Source organism: Pituophis catenifer, unplaced genomic scaffold (genome assembly GCF_029215685.1).
Source record: "Pituophis catenifer annectens isolate HBS135680 unplaced genomic scaffold, rPitCat1.0.hap2 SCAF_5, whole genome shotgun sequence".
Lineage (NCBI taxonomy): Eukaryota > Metazoa > Chordata > Lepidosauria > Squamata > Colubridae > Pituophis > Pituophis catenifer.
Window position 1 is genome coordinate 9,136,596 of NW_027256885.1, and position 25,929 is coordinate 9,162,524.

Consider the following 25,929-nt stretch of genomic DNA (forward strand, 5'->3'; position numbering starts at 1 on the left):
ATAGGAACACCTTCTTTGTGTGTAAAGAGACATCAGAAACTTGGTAGGCCTGTAGGATCCCTGACAGACGAACAATGTCGCTCAGCAATATATTTAGGCCCAAAAATAAATCTGGTGGACATAAAATTAACAAAGGGAGATTTTCCCTCTGCTTACCGCAAATTTCAACAAAAGGTTACTTTCTCAACTCCACCAGAACTACACTTTAGAAAAGACAGGTGGGGTGGATGGAATCTGTCTGTGGAAAGCTGTCCAAGACCATTTCACCCTCCAGGATTTCCCATTTGGTTCAATTTAAAGTCTAAGGCAGGTATATGCATCCTTTTTCCACCGGGAAATACTACCTCTCGATATATTTTTGAAGGACCAATTCTCAGAGATAAACAGAAGGACCTATCACTAGAAATCCCATTACAACCTTTAGCGGGAATGTTTGTAGCAGGCACTTTGGGAGTCTGGACTAATGAAAACAACCGTAGACTCCATGCCTTCTCCATGAACATCGGAATATGTGTGGAAGAAAAAGGAGTGTTTTTCTTGTGCGGAACAAATGCATATCTGTGTTTACCAACAAATTGGACAGGAGTGTGTACATTGGCCCATCTTTTCCCTAAAGTGGGTGTTGTCAGTGCTGAGCACTCTATACCTGTTCCTCTTTTGGGACATGTTCAGAAGAGGGTCCCCATTCTCATCCCACTATTAGTGCTTCTAGGGATGGGAACAGCTGTTGGAACAGGAGTAGCCGGCATCACGCACTCTGTAATCCAGTTTAAACAGATCTCAGAGGAGTTGCAGGGAAGTTTGAATCAAATAGCTGGCACTTTGATTGAGGTCCAAAATCAAATAGACTCTTTGGCAGCTGTGGTGTTACAAAACCGACGTGCCTTAGACCTCCTGACAGCAGAAAAAGGTGGAACATGTATATTTTTAGGTGAAGATTGTTGTTTCTACATGAACAAGTCAGGTGTGGTCAGAGAAGGTGCTCGAGAATTACAGGATAGGGCTTCCAAGATAAGTCAGAGGTTACAAACTTCTGACATGTGGTTTTCTTGGGTGCCTGGATCCGGATGGATTAAGCAGATGATATTTTTGTTCATATGTGCCATAGCTGGTTTAACATTCATTCCATGTGTTATACCACTCTTAAGACAATTATCAATCAGAGCTGTAAAAGAGATTCAAGTTGAGAAGGAACTAGCTTTGACAGAACATCTTTTTAATCAACTTGGACCCCGTCCTATGGAAGAACTTACAGATTCTGAGTCAGATTCATATGTGGTAATGGGACAAAGGGAATAAAGGAGAGAATCTCCCTATGACTTAAAAAACTAACTATAATCATATATAACATGTATAACCATTTGTATACCTTTATTATTGCTTTGCTTATTTTTGTATGTATCCAATGTATTTCTGCTTTATTTGCTATGATGATAGGCATGTTTCCCAGGCATAAAGAAAACATCATAATAACAACACAGCTGAGCCCTGTTGCAAAAAACAAAAACAGAGGAAATGTGGGAATGCGGGTTCAGCTGGATACTATCTAAAGGGCCCTATTTTGTTCTCTCTTTGTTAAGAACATAGACTGTATTTGAAAAGATACGAGACATCTCTTGGCGGAACATTCCTGAAAAGTGAGGTAATCAGATAGCAGGAGATGGGCCTCTCGCCTGGTAGTAACTGGTACCATATAGCTAAAGTTAAGTTTTGTTTTTCACACCTCAAGTATCGCTTTCCTAGAAATCACGTGATTTTCAGTAATTGGTAAGAATGTGAAACTTATATTTGGAGAATTTATGGATGTTTTTCTATCTCTTGTATGTAATATGAGATGTGTAGCCATAATAACGCCTTCTGATGACGCTGTATTTTGATAACTAATAAAAGAGATGGCAGGCTTTTGTTCGCTGCGCCATCATCCCGAGAAGCACCTGCGTTTGTGTATTCTCTAATTCGGCCATTCATGATGAGCCCGCCAAGTTGATTCCAACACTTATGTGACACCAGATATATTCAATGTATATATGTATAAATACTGCATATCCGATGTTAATAGAAATGAGATTTTTTTTTGTATATATATAAAACTCAATAAAGTATATTTTTTAAAAAAGGGGGATGCCCTCCGTACAGTCACTCACGCTCTTGTTATCTCTCGTTTGGACTACTGCAATGCTCTCTACATGGAGCTGCCCTTGGGATGCACCCGGAGGCTCCAACTGGTCCAGAATGCGGCTGCGCGGGTTGTTACGGGAGCTTCCTGTTACTCCCGGGTAACACCGCTCCTGCGTGAGCTGCACTGGTTGCCGGTGGTCCTTCGGGTCTGCTTCAAGGTGCTGGTACTTACCTATAAAGCCCTTCATGGCATGGGCCCGGGGTACTTGCAGGAGCACCTCCTACCGGCCTCCCACCACCAAGTGCACTCACATAGGACTGCCCTCCTCCGGGTGCCGTCTGCCAGACAATGTCGGCTGACAGCGCCCAGGATGAGGGCGTTCTCTGTGGCTGCACCGACCCTCTGGAACGAGTTACCCACTGGGCTCTGGACAGCCCCTGACCTCCGTTCTTTCCACAAAGACCTGAAGACATGTCTTTTTAAACAAATTGTCTGATCTGCTGGGAGTTTTTAATTAATTGTGGGATTTTAATTGTATTTTTTTAAACTTTATTTATTGTTATTGTTTTTATTCTACGTGATGGTTGTGAGCTGCCCCGAGTCCTCTGGGAGAAGGGCGGCATATAAATTTTAATAAATAAATAAATAAATAAATAAATAAATAAATAAATAAATGGACAGTTCCAGTATCTCATTGAGTGGAAGGGATATGGGCCGGAGGACTTCACCTGGGAAGATGCGATGTCCGTGCATGCACCTGCTTTGGTGAAAGCATTCCATGACCAATTCCTGTCATGGCCGCATCTGGATCGCCAGACCCGGGGGAAGGGCCTTGCGGTGAAGGATAGTGTTGTGGTCCACCAGCAGCCTGTGGAGCTGGCAGAGGAGTCGGACAGTGAGGAGGCTGGGGAGGACAATGGGCCAGTCCTGGAGTCTGGGGAAGGCCTGGACGAGGGTTCTGAGTCAGAGGCAGAGATGGGGTCAGGGCCATCTGGGAGCGATGTGCGGACTCTGGAGCCTCCAGAGGCAGACAGCAGAGAGGCAGAGGAACAGGAGGAGCCTGTTCCTAGTGCACGCATGTGAAGAGCTTCCAGAAGGCAAGAGCAGCTAAAGCAAAAAGGACGACTCAGGAGTAAAGCCAGGAGATGATTGGCCCCTCCCATAAGTCTTAAAAGAGCAGCAACGGCTCTTGAGCTCTTTGTAGGAAAGCAACGTTGCTACATTTGTTTCTTGTCGGCGTCTCTTGTTTCTGAACTTCGTGGGGCTTTGCCAAGAAAAGCCTTTGGCAGGGTGCCAAAGAAAACAAAGGTTTGTGATAAGGCCGAAGGACTTTTTCTGAAGGACTTGTTTTGGTATTAATTTGGACTAAGCTGAGAATGAAGTAATTCTCATCTGTTCTAATAAAATATGTTTGTTTAGGATTGATTGTGTCTGGTAATAACTACTTGGGCCTAGGTCACAACACCTGGACTACAAATGGTTTATTTGAGTCAGGGTGCTGGAGGATTGGCTCCACTGTGAATAGGCATTTTAATTATTCAAAGGATTTTTTACAGTCCATTGTCCAAGCTACGGGTTAGCTAGGTTTTGGCTTGGTGGGAGACAGACAGGTTTTTAGTAATTCTGTCAAGGGGAGAGCAACCTCGGCGAAGGAAGGGATGAATTGTCTGTAAAAATGTGCAAACCCCAGGAAGCTTTGAAGTTGCTTACATGTTCATGGGGGTTGCCAGTCTAGCACTGCCTTCACCTTTTCCGGGTCCATTTTGATTCCTTGATTTGACACCCTGTAACCCTGGTAGTCCAAGGACTCCTTATGGAACTCGCATTTTGACATCTTTGCATAAAGTTTGGCCGTTAGGAGTTTTTTCAGCACTTGCCTGACTAATTTTACATGTTCTTCCATATTTTCACTGAATATAAGAATGTCACCCAGGTAAACAAGGACCCCCTTATACAGGTGTTCATGCAGAACTTCATTGATCAGTTGCATGAAGACTGCGGGGGCCCCTTGGAGTCCAAAAGGAATGACCTGGAATTGGAAACTGCCCAGGGGGCAGTTAAAAGCAGTCTTCCATTCGTCTCCCTCCTTTATGCGAACCTGGTAGTAGGCTTTCCTTAGATCTAACTTGGTGAAAATCTTGCCTTTTGACAAGTGGTCCAGCAAGTCTTTCATTAGTGGTAGGGGGTAGGTATTTTGTATGCAAATGCAGTTTATGCCCCTAAAGTCCACACATAATCCCAGCCCCCCATCTTTCTTCTCTTTAAACAATACGGGGGTGGCCACCCTGGATTTTGCAGGCTTGATGAACCCTCTGGCTAGGTTGGTGTCAATGTACTTCCTCAGCTCAGTCATTTCAACAGGTGTCATGGAGTATATCCTGGGTTTTGGTAACTTGGCTCCCGGTTCTAATTCAATGGCACAATCCGTGGCTCAATGAGGTGGGAGGATGTTACATTCCTCCTCGCTAAACGCTTCGGCTAAGTCTGTACATACTGTCAAGCCCTGGCCAGGACTCACCACATGTGGACACTTACAATGGGGGAGGGGAGAGATCCGGGCCAGCGACCAGCCTGTGGCAAGACCTCACACGGCAGCCAGGAGAACGTATTCCATCGTCGAGGGTTCCGGCTCTCTGCATGGCGCCGTTTGATGACGTCATCGGCAGCACACACTCGGCGGGAAATTGAAACTACAGTGGGAGGGGGGTTTTGGTGATGGGTGTGCCGGATGATGGCTTATGAGAAATGTTAAATAGCGCTGCGTGGCGATTGCACGCAGCGCTGACTTTGACCCTGTATTTCGATTTGTGCTGTGCGTCTGGCCATGTTGGTGATTAAACCGTTTATCTACGTTGAGGAATCCTGCTAACCTGCTGTGGTTTTTTCCCTTTCACACGGACCAGGACAAGACAAGCTGAAAGAAAGTCAGCGCTCTCCTACTCTTTTCATTCACCTCGCTGTTGGCTTTAGTATCCTATTTGTTTCAAAGGCTGTTTTGAGAATGGCGGAGGGGACAGTCCCGGAGGGGATTGAGATGGAGATGGTGGCTGAAGACATTGTGTAGGAAGGGCTGCTTGTAGAAGAGACACAGGAGACTGCTGACCAGCCGGTGGTCAAACCAAAGGTGTGGCAGACCAGGAGCAGGGCTCGCCTAGAGGAGGAGGGGTCTTCATCGCAAGGAGCAAGGGCTGGTCAGCAAGCCACAGGGGAGTGGTGGCACAGTTCTGCCCTTACGGGACCTAAAATGCCAACACCTCCTCGTCTGGGAGCGTCTTTCCAGGGGTGGAGAGATCAGCGTTGGACGGAGGATGAGGAAGGGGAGTGGGGATATCCCACGGCTGCTGGCCCTAGTTCTATGGACATGTTGCGGGACAGATTTGGAGAGGCCAGTTTCTGTGATGCTCCATCTTGGCAACCCTGGGCTATGGGTTTAGAGCCCCCACAGGGACCATCATGGCAGGATACAGGGATTACTAGTTCAGAAGCTCATTTCTGTCTTACCAGCCCCAAGCTTCGAGTAGCTCAGGTGCCCAGCAGGCCCGTTGACCACCCGGTACCCTGGGACCATGGGTCATCGATGGGGGAGGGTGAACGGGGGGTTGGACCACCACCCCCAAAACCTGATAAAGTGCCAACAAAAGGGGTTCAGGGGCTTCCAGGGGGTAGGTCATGGACAGATAGAATCACTGGAGAGGCACTGGGACAGCCAGAACTCCAGATCCCTTTCCAGCTTGGCCACCAGGGCTGTGGGCCCCTCAAGCTGTATGGGGCCCACCTGACATACAGGCCACGTTTGACGGGAGTCCAGACTGGATGGCCCTATTCTTGAGTCAGGTAATAAGCCACCTGGATTTATACGGCCGTTGGTACCCTTCCCAGTGGACAATGGTGGTGGCTATCATGACGGTCCTGATGGGAGAGGCGGCCGATTGGGTGGCAAGCTTACACAGCAACCACGCCTGAGAACTTGTGGATGTAAGGAAGTTCCTAGAAGCTCTCTGCTTCCGATTTGAAGATGAGTCTAGTGTGTGACAATAATGAAATACATTTGGCAAGGAGAGAAGGCCAGAATTAAAATAAAATGTTTACAGGATACTAGGGAGAAGGGAGGCCTTGGTTTACCGGACTGGGAGCTATACTACAAGGCAGTGTCGCTAAATTGGATCAGAGAATGGATAGACTTAACAAATAGGAGAACGCTATATTTAGAGGGATTTGATCTGAGTCGAGGTTGGCATGCCTTTCTGTGGGAAGGCACAGACAAGCAACATGGGTATTTCCAGAGACACTTAATTAGAGGCTCACTATACAAAATGTGGCAAGGCATCAGAAAGCAACATTATAGTAAAATCCCGTGATGGCTGTCGCCCATGGAAGCCCTAATTTACCCAAATACCATAGAAATAGGAAAGATGAGGAAATATCAAGAATTACTGAGCAGTGAAGGGAACTTATACACGAGACAAGAATTGGAAAGGTGGGATATAGTTATCGATTGGTGGCCATACCTTCAAATAGAGTCAAGATTCACAGCAGACCGGATACAATATGGATTTCAAACTGAACCGAATGAACTGGATAAAATATTAAAAGACACGGATGAGAAAATGATAACTAAAATTTATAGATATTTAATAAAGTACAAATTAGAGGAGGAAACGGTGAAAGAAAATATGATAAGCTGGGCAAGAAATATAGGTCACAACATAGAATTGGATAAATGGGATAAGCTATGGACAGAAAATCATAAGATGACAATGTCGATCCCATACAAAGAAAATCTATACAAGATATTCTACAGATGGCACCTCCCACTGGCATGCTTGGCTAAAATGTTTCCAAATACATCACCAATGTGTTGGAAATGCAAGTCACAAAAAGGGTCATACTACCATCTCTGGTGGTCTTGTAGAAAGGCGCAACACTACTGGCAAGAAATCAAGAGAATGATTGAAGAAATAATGAAGCAAAAGGTCAAAATGAAACCAGAATTTTTTTTATTTGGAATGACCACACCACAATATACTAAAGAGATAAAATACCTTATTATTCACATCCTGACAGCGGCACGCATAGTGTACGCTCAAAATTGGAAATCCGAACTATTACCAACAGAAGGAAAAATAATTGCAAAAATAACTGAATGTGCAGAAATGGATAGACTCACTAAAGAGAAGGAGGATACCAATTACTACATAGTCTGGCAAAGATGGTACTCATGGCTAGAGGGAAAGATAGGGCCAGTAAAATAAGATGCTAGGAGAACCTAAATAAGAAGCACAGAAATAGGCACATGAGGAAAACTGTAGGACGGTATATATAAATAGTTAGTACGATTCATAGAAAGCTACATTTGGATATGCATAAATGTGTCAAAGTGCAAATAAGCAAATATGCAAATTGTTAAATAAAGAAATAACAGGTGAATTAGAAAACAACCACCGATGCGATAGTTTCTTAGGAGTTAGTCGATAGACTTCTTTTCTTTGTATTGTATTAATGTATACGTGTTTATATGTATTTGTGTTATATGTTTGTTTGTGTTAAAAAATAAAAAAATATATTTAAAAAAAAAGAAGAAGATGAGTCTAGTGTGCAAGTCGCGGAGGGAGAACTTCTTGGTCTCAAGCAGAGAGGCGCGCCAGCTAAAGACTATGTCCATGAATTCCGTAAGATTGCAGCCCGCCTGATGGGTTGGCTGGAACATCTTCTGGTCCATCAATTCCACAAGGGCTTGGACCAGGACCTCCAACAGGCGTGTGTGTATCGAGGGTTGCCTCACCAATTGGCCGAGTGGTTTAAAGCAGCCATAGAACTAGATGTGGGCTTGAAGGAATTCCGTGCAAGGGGTGAGGGGACCACCCCTGGACAGCCGAAAAAACCCATGGAATGGGATCAAAGCCCTAGAGAGATGAAACCTAGCGTTGCTCCAGAACCTGCTGAACGGGCTCGCCGGCCGTTATTTTGATGTTTTTGATGCAACCAGATGGGACATCGGGCGGCTGAGTGTCCCATGCCGGTCCCACGAGTACCAACCCAAAAACCACCTGTTGGGAGTTCAACGAAGGGACGAGTCCGGATGATGCCTGAACGTTCGCAAGTGACACAGACCCCCACAGTGGACAATAAGCCTCCAGCTAGGGAGGCCAGGGTTGCACCAGGTTTGGGAAAGTTTCTGGTGGTATCCGAGGATAGTGATGATGAGGACCCGGAGGACCCTATGGTGAGAGACCCCATCCATCCTTTCATGATCCCAGTCGTACTAAGGAACTCCTGCTCAGAGTCTGGGCTGAGATATGGGGCTTTGGTGGATTCGGGCTGCACTCAATGTCTTATCTGTTGAGCTGTAGTAGATGATTTGGGGCTTCGTATTATACGCTTGAAAACCCCTGTTACTTTCGAGCAGATAGATGGGTCACTATTGGGGGGGGGGGGGCCAGCAACTCACCTGATGGAAAGTGTACATCTGGAGATAGGGGACCATCGAGAAACCATTCGGTTCATTGTCATTGAAAAGATGATTGAACCAATAATCTTGGGGTTAGCATGGCTTGATAAATGGGGCCCTACAATATGGTGGGAAATTATCAGTTCCAGGTTATGCCATTCGGGTTACAAGGGGCCCCTGCGGTGTTTATGCAGTTGATCAATGAGGTCCTGCATGAACACCTGTATAGAGGGGTCCTTGTATACCTAGACGACATTTTAATTTATACCCAGACCATGGAAGCTCACACCCGTCTGGTACGCCAAGTGTTGGAAAAGTTGTTGGCAGCCAAGTTGTTTGTGAAACTGTCAAAATGCGAGTTTCACAAAACAATGATAGATTACCTAGGATATCGAATATCATCATGAGGGCTGGAGATGGATCCCCGTAAGGTCCAAGCTGTTTTAGATTGGCAAGCCCCATGGACTAGGAAACAGCTACAGAGTTTTCTGGGGTTTGGCGATTTCTATCAGCAGTTTGTTCCTTCTTTTGCTGAAGTAGCCTTACCTCTGACGAACCTGTTGAGGACCAAACCCTCAACATCAAGACCCAAACCAGGACAGCCACTGAATTGGACGTCTGATTGTCAGTTGGCGTTTGAGCGCTTGAAACGACTCTTTGCTTGTGAACCCGTTCTCAAACATCCGGACCCTACTCAGGCGTTTGTTGTTCAAGTAGATGCTAGTGACGTGGCTGTGGGGGCAGTACTTCTACAAAAGAATGAGCAGGGCCAATTACACCCGTGCGCCTACACCTCCCGGAAACTGACCCACACAGAACGTAGTTGGGCTATATGGGAAAAGGAGGCATTTGCCGTCCGTTGGGCATTAATGACATGGCGGCACCTTCTGGAAGGGGCATCCCATCCGTTTGAAGTATGGACGGACCATAAGAACATGGAAGCATTGCAAACATCTCAGCGGTTGTCCCCTAAACAGGTATGGTGGGCACAGTACTTCCAACGGTTCTCATTCCAGTTAAAATACGTCCTGGCTGGGAAAAACTTTTTAGCGGATGCTTTATCTTGGATGCCCCAATACAACAGTAGAAGGGAGGAGGTAGTGGAAGCCCTTATACCACCCAACCAGCCATCACAAATAATATTAGCAATCAACAGGCCTGACACTCCGTTCAAGGCCGAGCTGAAGGCGGCTGTACAGAATGACCAGTGGCTGACACAGAATCAGGCATTGGTAACCTATAGAGATGGATTGGCCTGGAAAGGGGATAAGATGTATATCCCTGAAACCCTGCGAACCACTGTTTTGAGGAGGTGTCATGATTCCAAGACAGCAGGACATTTTGGGTTCTTGAAAACACTCCACCTCATTAGAAGGCAGTTCTGGTGGCCACGTATGCGTGGAGACATTGAAACGTATGTCAAGGGGTGTCCAACCTGTGCAGCAGCTAAACCATGGTCAGGAAAGCCCATAGGGTTGTTACAGATGGTAGCGAATCCCAGTAAGCCATGGGAGGAGATTGCAATGGATTTCATAGTCAATCTCCCCCCTAGTAATGGATACACCGTGATCTGGACGGTGGTGGATTTGTTCTCGAAGCACGCCCATTTTGTACCATGTAAGGGAATACCGTCTGCTAGATGCCTTACAGGCCTGTTTCTCCAACATATCTACTGCCTTCATGGGGTACCCAAACGAATTATATCAGACCGTGGTGTTCAGTTCACTGCCAAGTTCTGGAAGTGTTTTCTACGATTGATAGGGTCCACCCAGGGCTTGAGCTCAGCATTCCATACGAGCACCAATGGCGTGGCTCAACGAGCCAATGCCATGGTGGAACGATACCTAAGGTGCTATGTTTCGTATCAACAATCAAATTGGTCCGGTCTTTTGCCATTCGCAGAGGCGGCCTATAACAATATTACCCATCGTAGCACAGGTCTTTCCCCTTTCCACGTGGTGTACGGTATGGATTTTCTGGCTATACCGGAGTTAGATCTGCCATCGACGGATGGAGATACCCCAGCTGGGTGGGCAGAGAAAATCCGTTTAGTGTGGCCAAGTGTAAAAACAGCCTTACAAAAAGCTACGGATGAATACAAAGCATACATAGATAAAAAAAGGGGCAGACCCGAATCCATTCTGTGTGGGTGATCGGGTCTACTTATCAACCAAACACCTAAAACTGAAAATACAGAGTCGGAAGCTCGGACCAAAATATATAGGCCCATTTCCCATCATTCGGGTGATCATTCCTTTTACTGTGGCTCTCAAGTTACCCCCCCTTTTGGGGAAGATACATCCTGTGTTTCACAGTAGCTTGTTGAAACCAGTAATGGTGGAACGGCCTGTAGACTCTCCTGGCCCGCCAGGCCCAGTACATACAGACCATTATGAAATAAATAAGATCCTGGACTCTAGGGTGTGGAGGGGTAAGATACAGTATTTAGTCCAATGGAATGGGTATCCCTTACCGCAGGCTACATGGGTGGATGCACCGGACGTTCACGCCGCATGCTTAATACAGCGGTTTCATTGTAAATACCCGAACAGACCTGCAGCATTGACATGCCATTCTAATGACGCTAATACCTCTGCTCTCCTCTGTACAGGTGGGCCCCTGGTAGAGGGGAGCCGCCTGTCGAGCCCTGGCCGGGACTCGCCACACGTGGACACTTACAATGGGGGAGGGGAGAGGTCCGGGCCAGTGACCAGCCTGTGGCAAGACCTCACACGGCAGCCAGGAGAACGTATTCCATCGGCGAGGGTTCCGGCTCTCTGCATGGCACCGTTTGATGACGTCATCGGCAGCACACACTCGGCGGGAAATTGAAACTACGGTGGGAGGGGGTTTTTGGTGATGGGTGTGCCGGATGATGGCTTATGAGAAATGTTAAATAGTGCTGCGTGGCGATTGCACGCAGCGCTGACTTTGACCCTGTATTTTGATTTGTGCTGTGCGTCTGGCCATGTTGGTGATTAAACCGTTTATCTACGTTGAGGAATCCTGCTAACCTGCTGTGGTTTTTTCCCTTTCACACGGACCGGGACAAGACAAGCCGAAATATACCTTAGGAATCTGAGGTTCTCCTGGAGGCCTGTTTGAAACAGTGGCTGCTGTTTCTGGCAGCTGGCTCTTATGGGTTGGCTGTTCCTTGGGAGGAGGGACAGGGGGCAGTGGGCCGACACCCATTATGATTTTCTGGTATCCATCTTCCCATTTAATTGTGGGGGGCCATTTGTCCAGGCAAGCCAGGCCCAGTATGGTTTGTCTGGCAAATTGACTGGTGTCTGGGGCCTTCCTTGGAGCCCTTATGCCTCGGGCAGCTGTGGCTGGACGTTGTTGTGGAACTGGGGCAGGGGCCAGGCACTCAGAAGCTCGATGTCCCATTTGTCCACACTGATAGCATTTAATCACCCCTGCCGGTTGAGCAGGGGGGAGACTTCAACAGGCTTTGAAAGGGGCCATCTAGCTAAAGCTCTCTGAGGAGGCTTCTCTGCTGGGGTTTTGCGGTGGGGGTGAATTTCTCTGTCCAGAGCTATGGACATTGTATACCAGTCGTGCAGTCTCTCAGGCATCCCTCGTACTCCACAGGCTGTTCTGACTTCCTGATCAATGGCTTCTTTAAAATAGTGTAGGAGTATGCGGTCCGGCCAATGCCCCAGGTTCCCTGCAACCCATCTAAAGTCCAATACAAAGTCTTTTATGGGTCAATTACCTAGCTTCATCACCTTTATTGTGGCTTCATTTGCATTGATTTGGTCTGGGTCTTCAAATCTGGCCTGGAGCAGCACAACAAACCCAATGGCAACATTTAGTTCAGCAGTGCCCTCATTGTGCAGCTGGGCTATCCATTCAGAAGCCTCCCCTTCATTCATCCCGTCAGAAATCGCCAATACCAAGTCCCGATCTGATTCGTATTGGTCTCCATACTGATCTATATGAGCCCAGACCCTGCTGAGGAAGCAAGCCAGTTTGGCAGGAGTACCATCAAATGTTGCTCTGAAGTGGGGTGGCGTTTGCCTTGCAGGTGGATTGGGCCCGGCGATGGGCGGCTGAGCTGGGACCTGTGGGGGAGCTGCTGCTGGTTGCTGGATGGCAGCCTGCTGAGGGAGAGGGGTGGTGGCTGAGCTGCTTGTTGGGCTGCAGAGAGGGGGTGGAACCCCAGCCAGCTGCTGGATTAGCGCCCGCTGCAGTGTTGGCATTGTTGGGCCATATTGGGGCCATGGGAATCCCTGGAAAATTGGAGCAGATGATGTTGGATACCACTGGCACTGGACCCACCCCTGGCCGGGATAAAATCCCCAGCCTGGGGGGATACATTCAGCAGGAGGTAGCACAAAGGCAGTCTGGCGAGGGTGGCCAGCAGGGGTGTTTTGCATTTCCCATGCCAGCTGCGTCTGATGTCTCCCAGCTGCCGGATGGCCATGCTGCGCTGAGCCACTCCTTGTTTCATCCCTGGCCGGGTAGAGAGGTGCCTGCGCTCCGCTAATTCCTCTACCAGGTCCTGGATCGGGGAAGGTGAATGTAGGTTGCGCTAAGCTCCATCTCACTTGAGGAGGTTGGGAGAGGGGTGCATAACTTCCCACTTCCATCCATTCAAAATGCTCAGGGAGCCTGGTTAATGATTGGCTTCACGATGGGGGCAACAGGTTCCAGTCCCGGGAATCTCCAGATCCCAAAGCTGTGCCCCTTCTCCACTCTGGCTCATGGGACGACTTCATTGGGCTGGGAGCAACACGATATCCAGGCAGTCTCTCCTCTGGTCCCCTTTCTGGAGTTGGATCAGACTGGCAACTTTTCCAGGAGTCCGACTTCTTGGGCCGAATGCCTAGCCTTCGGGCCTCCTCTGCAGCCTCAATGGATTGCACCATTTCTTCAGAAGGAGAATACAGGGTGTCGATAAATCCTTCAGTATCCATCCCTACGGCCCCCTCTGCTATCTCTTCTTTCTCCTCCCTTTTCACTGAGTCTTCGCACCACCCGAGGTTTAAGTAGATGCTGGGGCTCAGCACCCCTGACAGCCCCCTTTTGGGGTGCCATTATGCTTTGGAGGGTTTCAGGTTAGTGTCAGCGTTCCAGAAAAACCCCAACTCCAAGTAAAAACTCTGAAGCAAGCATTTTTCAAAGTTCTATTTACTAGAATAGGTAAACTGGCACATCTGGGAAAACCTGAATCTGAGAGGTCTGGGTTTCCCCTCAGTAAATCAAAACCCCCAAAACCATCCTCTCACTCCTCAGTCGATCACATGCTCCAATCACCATCTGTCCCATCTCGAGACCTCACTCCGACCACTCCTTCTCCAGTTGCAGGATCCCCCTGACCTTGACTGACAGGAATAATTGTGGAAATTGGGATCGTAGAAACACCCAGGAGCATAGAAGAGTCCAAAGGCAGATGCATGAATAAATGTGATAAATGTATTTATTCATATAACAAAACATATTAACTATATACAAAGGCTGTCTTAATATCCATTAGGATAGGGGGCACACAGCGTGTGTGACTACCCCTATCAAAGATCATGTCTCATGGAGAACAAACGTAAAAGAGAGCTTGGTGGAAAGGTTAGAGGGGGTTTTATACTCAGTGTAAGCCCCTCCTCTCCACATAGGGGTGGGGGCACTTTCTGCCTCCACTAGTGTTCTGTATGATATATGTGCCAATGGCTTGCAAATACTTGACAGTTCCCCTCCTTGCGAGCCAATGGCATGCAAACATACAAATGCAATGCACAACAGATTTTACCCTGTGAGACATAACTTTTTACACAGATCTTTGTGCCTATCTGCTGGTAGAGGTTTTGTGAAAATATCAGCTGTTTGATATTTGGTCTGACAATGTGATAAAGATATAAACCCCATCTCTACTAGTTGCCTAACATTTTGATAGCGGATATCAATATGTCTGGACCTTTTTCCCACCGCATAGGCTTTGGCAATGCCTATGGCCCGGGTGTTGTCTTCTATAATTTGGATGGGCAAAGTCAGTGGTGTCCAGATGCTAGAAATTAAGGCATCAAACCATATCAGATCGTTCCCTGCCTCTGATAAGTATGCATATTCGGCCTCAGCGGTGGAGCACGAAACAAATTTCTGTTGCCCCACATGCCAATGGATGGGTGCCTCATTTAATAGTACCAAGAAGCCCGAAGTACTCCTACGTGTCTTGGTATCTCCGGCCCAGTCCGCATCCGCAAAGCATTTTAATTGGGCCTTGTCTCTATTCTCAGGTTCCAAGCGAAGCACGTAATCTGCTGTGGTCTTGAGATACCTTAATAGCTTTTTAATGGCCAACCAGTGGAACTGGGTAGGATGTTCCACTTGTCTAGATAGCAGATTTACGGCCAGGGCAATATCTGGACGGCTCCAGTTACTTATATATAGTAATGAGCCGATCACTGACCTAAATAGAGTATTATTTTGGAACTCTGGGCTATCCTTGTGTGCCAATCCATAATAGTCGGTCTGCATTGGGATAGCCGTTGGCTTGCTATCTTCCATTTTACATTTCACCAAGAGTTCCTCTATCTTTTCCTTTTGGGAGAGAGCAAAACCTTTTGGTGTAGTGATGATTTGTACGCCTAGGTACTTGTCCACATATCCTAAAGACTTTAGAGTGAACTTTTTTTGTAGGGTCCTGGCAAATATAATACTTCCCCCCTTGTCAGGCCCTATATATAAAAGGTCATCGACATACACTAGGACTTTCTCCAGCCCCCCTTTGGTATCCCTTGTGAAGGTACATTTATCAGATGGAGATGGATGGAAACCCAGTGATTTGAGAGTTTTAGTCAGGCATTTGTACCACAGTCTGCCTGATTGTTTGAGGCCGTACAAACTTTTCTTCAGAAGCCAGGTGTGGCCTTCCTGCCGTTGAAATCCAGGGGCACCTCTGACGTAAATTTCTTGTTTTAGATGTGCGTGTAAATAAGCAGTTTGCACATCAAATTGAAAAATGTGTTCCCCATGTGCTGCTGCGGTGACCAAAGCAGCCCTCACACTTTCCGCTCTCACGGTGGGGGAGTATGTTTCATCAAAGTCCTGCAAGTAGCGCTGTGCGTAGCCTTGTGCTACCAGCCGGGCCTTATATAGGAGTTTGTTGTTGGGCATTGGCTTGACCTTGTAGACCCAACGGGTGCCAATTGCTTTCCTCTTTTTGGGGACTTCCATGGGGATGAAGACTTTCAATTTTTTGAGACTGTCCATTTCCCGCTCCATTGCCACCCTCCACCTGCGCTGTTCTTCCTCGGGAAGCTGAAGGACATCTGAGTACGTTTTAGGGGCCATGGTAACGCTGTTGACCGAGGCAACACAGCCAATGTCCAACCTTTTGGGTGGAACCCCTTTATTGGAGCGTTTTGACCATCTGGGAAATTGCCACTCACCATCATCATTGTCATCCGGAGCATCGGTGTCAGAATTGGAGCTGCCGGAGGTATCTTTCCAATCAAAATGGGGCGGGCCTCTGTCCCAGGCGCTGCGAAGATATGGTCGTTTAGGTGAGGCAGGAGGTGTGAAGTCACCCAGGGATTCCTTGTCTGAATCGTCAGAGTCAGGTAGGGATTCATCACCATCTGGATCTTCGCTGGTCAGTTGCTTGGAGTTTGTTGGTTCATCCTCTTCAGGTGGTGCTGCTTGTTCAGTGTCGCTTCTAATAGGGGAATAACCGGGTTCATTGGAATGAATTTTTGACCAATTTGACCCCTCCTCAAAGGAAGCTGATCTAGAGACAATGACAAGGTTATTTTTGTCTACAAACCTAGAGGCCTTGCTGCCGGTTGCATAACCTATAAATCTGAGCCTCCTTGATGCCTTGCCCCCCTTTCTTCTGAGGTGCTTGGGAATATGGACCCAGGCATAGGAACCAAAAATTCTCAGGTGTGAGAGGCTAGGTTTCCTTCCATGGACCAGGAAGTATGGGGTTTGGTTAATGGCACTACTCCACGTCCTGTTGACTAGATAATTAGCCATTTTGAACGCTTCTGCCCAAAAAACTTGGCTCATGTCAGCATCTGCAAGTAGGCAGTTCATGACATTCTGCAGCACGCCATTTCTCCTTTCTACAATGCCATTCTTGGACGGAGTTCGAGGGGATGATTTAAAATGGAGGATACCTCTCTCCTTCATCCACTTTTCAAAAATCTTGGATGTAAACTCAGTCCCCCTATCACTCTGCACCTGAGCGATGCACACCTTGTGTTGCGTTTGGATCTGGTTGTAAAGATATTTGAAGTTGGTAAAGACTTCAGTTTTGTCCTTTAAAATAAATACATGGCCATAACGAGAGTAATCATCTACTACCGTTAAAAAATAACGCCCCCTACCAAGGGAGGGTCTAAAAGGACCAACCAAATCCATGTGTACCAGCTGATAAGGGTACCTTGCACGACGGGAAGAGACCTTAGGTATAGCAGCCGTTTTAGATTTTGCTGCCTTACAGATGGCACATTCCAAATAGGTATTACAATTCTTTATCTTAAGCCCATCAGAAAAATCTTGCATTTTCTTAATAACCGGGAAGCTGGCATGGCCAAGCCTGCGGTGTAATATATGAGCACAATCCAAATGTAAAGGTTTACCCATGCATACTTTGTCAACCTTATGTATCTTACCATTACAAGCCTTGGTCTGTTCAGTAATGAGAGTAGGCACTGGATTAATGGTCACCTTAGATTTCCTCAGGGTTGGCTGAGGAGTTGTGACCTTAATGGGCTCAGCCTTAATGGCTTTGGATGTCCTAGGAGCTGGTTTAAAAGCTTCATTGGTTGTAGGTCCAGGGTCCTTGAGTTTGGACAACCTGGGGGCTGGCACAGAAGCTTTCTGCTCTATCTGGGCGTTAGCTCCCTGAGCCCTCTTGTTAGGTTTCTTGTGCCTTTTGACCTTTGCTTTTGGGGAAAAATAAGACAAATTGTTGATTTTTACAATATTGCCAACAACACCCCCATTTTCGAAAACATAACCTCCACCCTTCTCAAAAACCAGTTTTACATTTTTATCCTCAGTCAATTTTAAGATGCTTAAAAGGTTGTTCTTGATTGAGGGAACATACAGTGCCCCTGTGACATCTCCTATACCAGGCACATTGATCACGCCTTTCCCAGTTACCTCTGCCTTGTCCCCAGTGGCAACTTTTACTGAGGACTTGAGTGGGTGTAAAACCTTAAATCGTGGCTTCGTGTTGGCTATATGCGTTGATGCACCTGAATCAAGAAGCCACAGCCCCTCAGCATCCTTTACCTGGGAGGTGTGATTGTCACTAGTGACACTACAGAATTGGTATCCTTTATGACCACCTCCCCCTCTTCCACGGCCTCTTTTATTTTTATTGTACTTAAGTCCAGCCGTGTTGGCCCTAGAGCGAGGGCACTCCCTTTTAAAGTGACCTTGTATGCCACAGTCAAAGCAGGTGGGAAGGGTATTAATCCTTTCACTTGTGTCCTGGCGCCTCCTCTGAGGCCTAGGCCTGTGATATGCCTCCTTCATTTCTTGTTGTTCCTCATCTCTGCGCCTTAAATCTTCCTCAATAAAGCGGCCAGAAAAGTATTCTATATTTCTTTGTTCCCTAGAAACCCCTTCTAGAGAAATAATAAAGGGACTCCAGGATTTGTCTAGGGAGTTCAACATCACACTAATTAAAGTGGATTCAGAAACAGGCTCCCCCCTCTGTATAAGCTCATCCCTCATGGCTTTAAGCGTTGCCAAATGTTCCCCCATTTTGACACCAGGTTTGAGTTTATAGTTGTGGAAAATTCTTGACAATCTGCTGGTTGCAGCCATATTGTCACTATGGAACAAATTATATAGGGCAGTCCAAACTTCCTGAGCTGTGAGGCCGTCTGAAAGACTGGCATACAGAGCTGTGTCTATAGAACTTAACAGGGTTGTGTAAGCTCTTTTATGCAGGAACTCAATTTCAGGGCTCCAAGGTAAAGGGGGTGGTCTTTTGATCATGTCCAGAGTATTTTCTCTTAAGAGAATTATCTGAATCTCTTTACACCATTTTTTAAAATTCTGACCACTTAAATGTAATTTTTCAAAATTATTTGGCAAAGTTACAAAATTATTGCCATTAAACTGCATGGGGAGTTGTTCAAATGGCTGAAAAGAGCCTGTTGTGAATGGCATTGGGATCCCTAAGCCTGGGATCGATTGCTTAGGTCTGGCTCCTTTTTGTAGTCCTTCTGTAGTTTGAAGCAACTGGGCATGTGCAGGAAATGGAGCATGCTCCAAAGCCTTTTCTTGTTGGAGCTCCGATCTCCCTCTCTGAGCTCTGAAGTCAGGTCTGGCTGGAGCCTCAGAATAGGTCCGGACATCAGCGATGTGGCGGGGAAACCTTGGAGGAGTGGGAAGAAGGCCTGGAGATCTTTCTGGAGACTGGAGGCCCATCAGATGAGGTCCATGGGCTGGGTAGGCCTGGAAATGTCTCTGGATGTCCTCTTCTCCATCAGAGGAGCAGGATTGCAGCTCCGGATCATCCCAGCAGGGCCGGAAAGGTGCGGAGGCCTCAGCCTGGGCCTCCCTGGAGCATTCAGTGAATGGTGAGCGCCTCTGCAGTGGGGGGTGGGAGGCTGCAGGTCCATCTGGGTTCCTCCAGGGGTGGGAGGTTGGGTTTGGGGCCCTCCTTGAGTGGGCAGCTGGGTCTGGGGCCTCGGGGGGGGGCAGTGGGTGGTTGCTCCATAAGTTGCAGGGCAGCGACCAGGGCCTCTATGGCCTCTTTGATGTTTGCCATGGCAGGCGGGGCCTGGCAAGGGGCTTGTGGGTTCGGAGTGGTCCTCTGGGCCGCTGGAATGCTGAACTGACTGGCTGGCGTTGTAGGCCTGGGCTGTGGAGCTGGGGAGGGCCTGGCTCGTGGTGCTGGCAAAGTGCCCAGGGGAGCAGCCATCTTGGAGGAAGTTTCCTCCGGAAGTGACCTGGTGGCCATTTTGTTTGGCGGGAAACTGGGGGGGGGGGCAGTCTCTCTGGCGGCAGGCGCCATCTTGGAGAGATCAGGCAGGGGAGTCCTTACCGGGATGGCAGGCATCTCTGGTGCTGCCTCCTCAGGCCTCTTTCTGGCTGCTGCCCTTGTCTTCAGGAGGGAGGCGAGCGCTGCTCTGCACTCCTCTTCTGACATCTCAGCCACTTGCCTGTCCAGGCTTTCATCTGGTCCTTCTGCCCCCTCTTCGTCAGTGCTGAAGAAGCCTTCTCCAACATTGCCTGGCTCGGCCCCTGGGATCTCTTGCTGCATCTGGGTGGCCTCTGGCTGCCAGGGTGTAGCTGGATGGAAACCCCCTTCAATGTTTTCCATCGTTGATTCAGACTGGGGCTGCTGTGAAGTTCTCCTCCGTTGAAGGCCTCTGGTCACAACAGGGGAGCTTCTCTCACAGGTTATTTTGGAGGGCATCTCGCCTTTTCAACAGCTCCTGGAGTGGAGTTCTGCTACCATTCCCTCTGCTACCATTCTGTGGAAATTGGGATCGTAGAAACACCCAGGAGTGTTGTGGATTTAATAAGACAAACACAACTTTTGGGTTGATCAGAGACAGATTTTATATATATATTGCGCAATAGGTTCAAGGCTCTGTACATGAAGCGTTGAACAAAGACAGGAATTAGGTACAATGGTTTTATACCCTTCTAGACAAAGGATTCTTTTGAAGTCAGCAGTTCATATGGTCCTATACATTTATCAATTTTAATTGACATTACAGAGTTTCTTTGCAAAACAATCATAATTCTTTTTGTAGATTACTGAAGCATATCTTTTATCTTTTGACGATGGACAACTTTTAACTCATGTGGATCCCCTTGACCTAACCAACCTTTAAGCTGTATGTTATTAGAATGTTCCTTTCTTCTGACAACTTAGAGGCCTCCTAGAGGAACCAAAAGGATTTTGGCTGAGTTTGTACTTTTTCCAACCGGATGCATTGCTTTTTAGAATAGAGTGAATAGAAAGTTATCCAGTGGTCATCCATCAGAGCCTGCTTCATTACATTATTCCCCCCTCTGAAAGTTTTTCAATGCAGAAACTTTCACTATTCTCATATAAGTTTAACTTCTGAGTATACAAGATTCCAATAAACAAATCTACCATATATAGGGTCTAACAAAAGATAATTAATAAAAGTAAAGGATAGGTAGTTCTTGATTGTTTTTCTACTCTCTTGATTCTTGGGGAGATTCTCTACCTTTTTCTACAGATTCCATTTCCTCATATGGGTCTGCCTCAGAATCTTTATGTTCTTCCACAGGATATGGACCAAGTTGATTAAGAAAACGTTCTATCAAAGCTAGTTCCTTTTCAACTTGAATCTCCTTTACTGTTCTTATTTATAGATGTTTCAGCATAGGGATTGCACAAGGAATAAAAGCTAGGCCTGCCACAGCCATATTAATTCACCCGGATCCAGACAACCAAGAAAACCACATGTCAGTTGTTTATAACCTCTGACCTATCTTGGAAGCCCTATCCTGCAATTCCTTGGCAATTTCTCTGACCACACCTGATTTGTTACATGTTCCTGTCCAGTTTGTTGGTAAACACAAATATGCATCCTTTCCACATAAGAAGATTTATGGAAAAGGCATGCACTCAGTAGTTCCTTGCATTAGTCCAGACCCCTAAGTCCCTGCCACAAACATTCCTGCCAGTGGTTGCAATGGGACTTCCAGTGAGAGGTCCTTCTGTTTATCTCTGAGAAGTGGTCCTTCAAAAAACATATCGAGAGGTAGTATTTCCAGGTGGAAAAAGGATACACAAACCTAATTTGGACTTCAAGTTGAACCAAAGTGGAAATTCTGAAGGTTGAAATGGTCTTGGACAGATTCCATCCACCCCACTTTCCCTTCTTAAAGTTTATTTCTGGTAGCCTTTGTTCTAACCCAGAGTTGTGGTTTGACAGGAACAGCATGATAAGATGTAGGGCTAGCAGATAAACATAAGCAGCATTTCTGACCAAGGGTAGGGTTATACTGTTTAACAAGATCTTGACTTTATTCCAAAATCCGTGATATATAGTCTCCTCTATGCAATTGTTGTAGAGGCCCATTTTCCTTATCTATTCCCCCCTCAGCTGGGAATGTCAATAGTGCAACCTTAGGTGGTGGAGTTGACTTAGGTCTAAGGTAACGACCTCGTGCATATACAATGCGTTCTTGGCGTGAGTGAACTTGACCTAAAGTGTCTCCACTTGGGGAATCAATGTTCATCTTATGTTCACTTGAGAGTCCTAGTGCGAATAATGTCCAAAGCCATAAGCAAATCATAATCAACTATGGTGTGAAGCTCACTAGTCAGGGAGAGGGTTAGTGGTGCATGTGATTTGGGAAACAGGAGTAGCAATAAAAATCCTAGGTCTACCACAAAAACGTTCCTTATATATGTAAAACAAAATTACTAGTAAGATTAGAAAAACAAATACCCACAAAATGTACTCCCAAACTTCTAATAACATTAGCATGTGTAAGAAAGTGTTATATTAAAGCTAATAATATGTATATGTACAATGTGAAGGCAGTTGTCCTCTTTACAAATCTTCCGCCGTGCGTAGAGAATCAGCTTCCGGAGTGATTCAGCAAGGCTGATGATCACCTGGTATCAGTCTCATCCAGTGGATCCAGGATTGTCCTCCTAAGATCTTTAAAAACACAATTACAAAACCAATACATCTGGGCGAGTGCGCAAAGGAATCTGAGCAGTTGTAGTCCTTTTCAGTTGGGAAACAGCATAGGCAACCACTGAATCCTAAGAAAGAAAAAAAATACAAAAATAGTCCAGATGATGAAGAATGCTATTCCCACTGGTGGCTGGATCCTTTGGATCATCAACTTCACTGGATTTCCTTGATGAGATTAAGCCCGTTCACTTGGGGTCTAACTTCCGTCCAGTTTGGATTAACATCCAATCATCGTGGTGGAATTTGTGGACTGGAAACTTCAAAGGTGGTGTTTAGGCTAATAGTCCTTGTTTCCTAAAAACTTCAAAATATCTGGACAGGTTATACACATATTGTTTCAATATTTTGTCTCTGGTTTCCAAGGAAGTAATGCATATGCTTCCTGTAGTGAAAACTACTCCAAACAACAGTTCATATGATGATAATCTGTCTAGGTTGGGTAAAACTCTTGACACCACTGTTGCTGTAGCATTACTGCAGATAAAAGCTGCAACCCACCCTGTGAGGTGGTTCACTATGACTAATAAATATTTTACACTCCCCACTTTTAGTAATTCTGTAAAATCCACATGAATACATTGAAATGGTCTTAAAGCCATTTGTTGTTTTCTGACAGCATGTTCATTCACCTTTTTACAAACCAAACATTTGTTTATAATTGATGTTACTAAAGGATATATCCCAATACAATCATAGCTTAGTTTAAAAGTTCATGTACAATAGCTTGAAGTCCCCAATGACTCCACCCATATTTTGCCAAATGATGTCCAGAGACTAAGGGTTACAATGAATTAAGCAATAGCCGTCATAAAGTCAGCTTATTGCCCCCCACAAACTGGGTCCTCATTTTACCTACCTTAGAAAGGATGGAAGGCTGAGTCAACCTTGAGCCTGGTGAGATTCGAATTTACAGTAATTGCAGACAGCTGGTGTTAAATTACAATGCATTTATCCACTGAGCTATCCAGGCTCCCTGTCCATAGAGCTTAATTTAATGAATACAATTCAAAGGTTTGAGCAGACCAATTTCGAGGCAATTTGTCTCCAGGGGGTGTCCCTCCAAATCAGGTCTTGTTTTTGTATGTAAGCCAATTATTTCAACACCATAATGTTCTCATCCAAGGTGATCCATTGATCTGGTGTTGGTTAAGAACTGTGCTTGATTCAAATTGAGAACTGCAGGTAAAATCAAATCTGTGTTGCATTAAAATTGTTTTATTTTTGTTTAGAATCTTGAATCAGATAACCACCACTGAAGGATAGTTCTGACTTGATGTGGGGTGTTTACAATGAGGGCTCCCTCCAAAGGTCAATTGCCTACTTTCTGAGCCAACACCCCTCGTGCAATTCAGTGTGTGTGTGTGTGTGTGTGTGTGTGTGTGTGTGTGTGTGTGTCTACAAAGAGACCGAATGGCTTTTCCAAATTTAGCAAACCCAATACAGGAGCCCCGGTTAAAGCCTGTTTCAAATTTTCAAGGCTTCCTCTTTCATGTCCCTCCCATTTCAAACTCCAAGATCCAGATTCAATTAATTTTGCATAGGATTGTCTTAATTCTTGCTTGTTTATAGATGGAGGCGGAGACGCTACCCCTCCTTTCTATCAGGAGTGATTTTTTTTTCTCTTCTCCTGTGGGGGGGAAGTCTTTCCCTTTAAAGATTGCTGAAAGGCAGAGCTTTCCCCGTCCTGAATTCAAAACTCCTGGAATCAGTTTTATTGTTCCTAGTAAGGCAAGCAAGAAACAAACACATCTTTTATTCTTCCTTTTGTTGTGGAAATAAGGTGGCGTCTCAGTTTCTTAATGGCCCATTGGTAAAGGTGGGGGCTGAACTCTGCCGGAGTTTCTGCCTATTTTCTTTAGGGGAATTTTCTTGTGCTTTTAATATTGAGCTTCTCAAATCTTCCAACACTCCCTTCACTGATTAAGTGTATTCAAATGCTTTGTTCACTTAATCTGATCTCTGTCAACAAAAAACACCACTTCTCTTCAGATCACCACTTCTCTCCTACTTCTTAGCACTTCCACATTTCAATCTGCCAACTTCCATAACTTTCCAAAAACAAATCACATACCTTCTCCTTTCCATCAATTCTACTTTCTCTAACTCCTTCTTATTATAACATTCAATTCCTCCTACCACTGCCATCCTGATTTCCAAGCCAGCACAAGTCTGTGTAGACAAACTTAAAGGCAACTTTCTGACTTCCCTTAAAACTTCCTCTCTTCCTTCAACTACCGTATATCCCTCTATAAACAAATGAGCTCCTCAGCACCAATTATCTAATCTCCCCGCAAACTGAAGTGAACAAAAACAAGCATACTCTCGAGGCAGAATCCAACATTTTAGACAAAAATGCCACTGAATCTCTCCCACCACACATCGCAATTTCCAACTCATCTCTGTGACAATTCCCAAAAAGGGCAGTAACTTGTGCTATTAGCAAACAAACAAATAAACAACAAACAAACATACAAACGAACAAACGTGCCATCTGTTAAGGATGCAGAATGCACGCAAACATAAAAACATTTAAGAAAGACAGCTTCAAAAATAAAACAATAGTAAAATGCAAGTCAGATTAAAAAAATCTTTCAAAATAATTTCTTTGAGATAGAATAAAAATAAGAATAAAAATAATTTTATTTCTATACCATCCTTCTCCCGAAGGACTCAAGGCGGTGTACAGCCTATTTTGTTTAAAAAAACAAAACAACACCAATTTAAAATAATTAAAAATATTAAATGGATTCGGCTCAATTTAAAACCTCAGAAATTTAAAACATCCGATTTAAAATTATGTTGCTAACCCAGCCTGGCGAAACAACAGGATTCTGAGTACAGGTTTAATGAAGCGTTTTTAAACCTCCAAAAATTTCCAGAAAAAATAAAATCAAAATTGTATTCAGAGCAGAAAAGTTTTCATATGCAAATTAAAGAGACCTAGCAGCAACAGCATTAGCTGATCACCCACTTCCCTCTCCTTTCTCTGGCTGCTTTTCTGAGAGAAAAAAAATGGTTAAACCGTAGCCCCCCCCCCCTCTTTCGTGCCTCTCATCTCCCAGGGGAAAAAAGGAGGGGGTGAGAGAAAGGAAAAAAGTTAAAAGGAACTGTTTCTCTCTTACAAAGGAAAAGAGGGGGGGGAAGAGGGAAAAAATGTACAGCGTGCAAGGAAGCCTCGCTTCTCTCTTCCATTCAGCATTCTTACAACAAAGCAACACAGTATTATTACTATACTAACATTAGTATTTCTCTAATTTCTCACTTTATCAACACACAGGCTTTTCATATTTGTACTGCAATCAGACTTTTTGTTTAAACCAATTTCACATACAAAAAATCCCACTTCATGCAAACCAACCATTACAATAATCTCAAATATCTCTCACAGCCTCAAGCACAAATCATCTCACTTTGCTGACAGCCACACATATCACAATCAATTAAATTCCATTCAAATTTACACACTATCATTATATATATACACATATATTTAACAGAAATCACACCAAATTGATCAAATCATATCTGTTTTCCCATTTAGACAGGCTTCACCTTTTTAACTGCCTGCTAAACCCCGGGAGGGAAGAACAGTAAACTCTGGCTGTTTAAGAATGTCAGTTTATCAGAAAATTTATAACACTGCAATTAGTTCTTCTCTTTCCACACATAAGATTACACACAATACTTAGTTCCTTAATTCCAAT